Below are 3,435 nucleotides of genomic sequence, written 5' to 3' on the forward strand. Positions count from 1 at the left end.
GGTTCACTAAAACTAACTCGAGATTTGCTTTCACAAAGTTTTGATGATTATTGCTAGAGCGAGACGAAAGATAGGGAAAATAACACGGTCTCCCGTGTCGCCTTAAGGCTAAGTAGCCCGTCATTCGTTTTGGCAACAATGATGACTTTTCAACTTGCATTTCAAAATGATAAAACTCAGTCTCGATAGTTTTTATTGACTTGAAAGAGTATCACTGTACGCGCTAACATGCATAAAGTATGCTGATACTTTTGACGTTAACTACGTCTTACGGCAATATACTGGGTGTCAATTGAAAATCTAAAATTTTGCGACCGTCACGAAATTATGTAAGATTTTGAACGCTAATAACTCAGTCATTTATCGATAGATTTTCAATATTTTCCCACCAATCGATCGGAAATGTATACAACAATTTCCTCGAATGGAGAAAACTATTGATTATTGACAATAAACTATTGAAAATTGGGAAAATGTTGACCCCTTTCTTACACAACCAATCACGTGCAAGCAGTTTTCCACGCTTCTTTTGCGTTCCGCTTCGCACTATAAAACCAGACCGATTCCTGCTTCTTCGCTCATTCTTCTTTTTGCCGTCAGATTGTGAACATGGTCGCAGTGATGCCACATACACAGATTTATCTGTTATCGCACAGACTTTTTCCTGTTCTTGCCTACAGATATCTGTGATCACAGATCACAGATTTTTTAGATAAAAAAGATTTTAAAGATTTTAGGATATTTAACTAGTTTAGGACACAGTTTTTGAAGATATAAAGCAGAAACGCCATTACTCTGTTTAGTTTTTATAAAAAAAATAAGTTTTTCTTAAACTTTCAGAAACAATTGCGAATCTTTAATTTACTTTTAGTAAAATTAGTTCAAGTTAATAATTGCTACACAGCCATAATACGTTTGCAAAGGTTCATTTCGATCTCAAAATGAAATTCGGCATTTTTTTTGCACAACACAGATTTCAACCAAGATTTTTAGAGGTTGACCTAAGATAAAAAAGATTTTTTCGGCCGAAAACACAGATGAGATTCGGAAAAAATGTGGCAACACTGCATGGTCGGCGAGCAAGTCTCGAGTGCCTTTCGCATTCTCAATTCAGTTTTCAATGGAACGCGAATGGAACAACAACACGCCGCCGCGACTGAAGCCGCTTGTTAAAGCGCCCATCATCATCGCCACCGCAAACCTCATCGGGCGAGGAGGATTTCTACCAGTGCGCCGTCAGCATCTCACTACCAGAGGCAAGCTCTTGATCATCAAGCGGCGGCAAAATACCAGCGTCCGGATTGTGAAATCGCTCAAGATTTCTCAATGGACTCGCGCTTCCAGAATTGGCGCTGCAGGAATCGGGGCGCAAAGGTAAGTTTGTACGAGGTGGCTGAAGAAAATCGACCAAAGCCGCTTGTTGAAGCGCACATCGTCATCAGCACCGAAAATCTCACCGGGCGAGGAGGATTGCAACCAGTGCGCCGTCAAAATGTGTCCGTGTTACGTAAATTCAACAGTTCAATCGGCACTTTTCAGAGCCAACAAGTGTGTTTTAAAGAGTTGATTGTGTAATATTCCTTAATTTGTTCGAGATGGCTGAAGAAAATCGACTAAAGCCACCGAAATGTGTCCGTGTTACGCAAATTCAACAATTCAATCGGCCCTTTCCAGAGCCAACAAATGTGTTTTAAAGAGTTAATTGTGTAATATTCCCTAATGTGTTTACCACATACTTGCTATAATTTCTTAATTCATCTCATAGCAGCATACAATAATTGATTTATTACGAATAATTGACAATACGGCAATTTGAGGATGTTTCCGAGGACGCTGCTGCAGTGCCGTCGGGATGCAATAACAGCATAATGCTAATCTTGTACATCCCTTCCCCAGACATCAGTATCATATAGCCTATTTCCCAGATAAGAAAACGAAGAATTTGAAAGGAGGAGCATCACCTGCTATTCTAAGGGTATAAAGCATCCCTTCTTCGTTGAATTCGGTTTCATTCTGTTTTCGCTTTCGAGCTGGTAAGAGCTCCTCCAAACCTGCTCAGCTCCTCGCTACCAGAGGCAAGCTCTTTGTACGAGATGGCTGAAGAAAATCGACCAAAGCCGCTTGTTGAAGCGCACATCGTCATCCGCACCGCAAATCTCATCGGGCGAGGAGGACGCAACCAGTGCGCCGTCAAAATGTGTCCGTGTTACGCAAATTCAACAATTCAATCGGCCCTTTCCAGAGCCAAAAAATGTGTTTTAAAGAGTTAATTGTGTAATATTCCCTAATGTGTTTACCACATACTAGCTATAATTTCTCAATTCATCTCATAGCAGCATACAATAATTGATTTATTACGAATAATTGACAATACGGCAATTTGAGGATGTTTCCGAGGACGCTGCTGCAGTGCCGTCGGGATGCAATAACAGCATAATGCTAATCTTGTACATCCCTTACCCAGACATCAGTTTCATATAGCCTATTTCCCAGATAAGAAAACGAAGAATTTGAAAGGAGGAGCATCGCCTGCTATTCTAAGGGTATAAAGCATCCCTTCTTCGTTGAATTCGGTTTCATTCTGTTTTCGCTTTCGAGCTGGTAAGAGCTCCTCCAAACCTGCTCAGCTCCTCGCTACCAGAGGCAAGCTGTTTGTACGAGATGGCTGAAGAAAATCGACCAAAGCCGCTTGTTGAAGCGCACATCGTCATCCGCACCGCAAATCTCATCGGGCGAGGAGGATTGCAACCAGTGCGCTGTCAAAGTGTGTCCGTGTTACGCAAATTCAACAATTCAATCGGCCCTTTTCAGAGCCAACAAATGTGTTTAAAAGAGTTGATTGTGTAATATTCCCAAATTTGTTCGAGATGGCTAAAGAAAATCGACCAAAGCCGCTTGTTGAAGCGCACATCGTCATCCGCACCGCAAATCTCATCGGGCGAGGAGGACGCAACCAGTGCGCCGTCAAAATGTGTCCGTGTTACGCAAATTCAACAATTCAATCGGCCCTTTTAAGAGCCAACAAATGTGTTTTAAAGAGTTATTTGTGTAATATTCCCTAATATGTTTACCACATCTCTTTATCCATCTCATAGCATCATTCAAAAACTGATTTATTACGAATAATTGACAATACGGCAATTTGAGGATGCTTCCGAGGACGCTGCTGCAGTGCCGTTGGGATGAGTGCTCAACATTTCACAACGATTGTAAAATAGAGTGGAAACAGCGTCTTTGTTTTCCCATATTTTATGGGACACTTCGATGACGAAAATTATCACATGTAACAAAATTGCACAGTCGAGTCTAGTACACGACACTGAAGACGGCCTTACAGTTGAGGTCGAAATACGCGTATCTGTCAAAGGATACAAACTCTAGTGGAATATAATGGTATTGTACTAAATTCAATTTTATAATCTACTTCAAATTGCA

This window comes from Aedes aegypti, chromosome 1 (genome assembly GCF_002204515.2).
Source record: "Aedes aegypti strain LVP_AGWG chromosome 1, AaegL5.0 Primary Assembly, whole genome shotgun sequence".
In the NCBI taxonomy this organism is placed as follows: domain Eukaryota; kingdom Metazoa; phylum Arthropoda; class Insecta; order Diptera; family Culicidae; genus Aedes; species Aedes aegypti.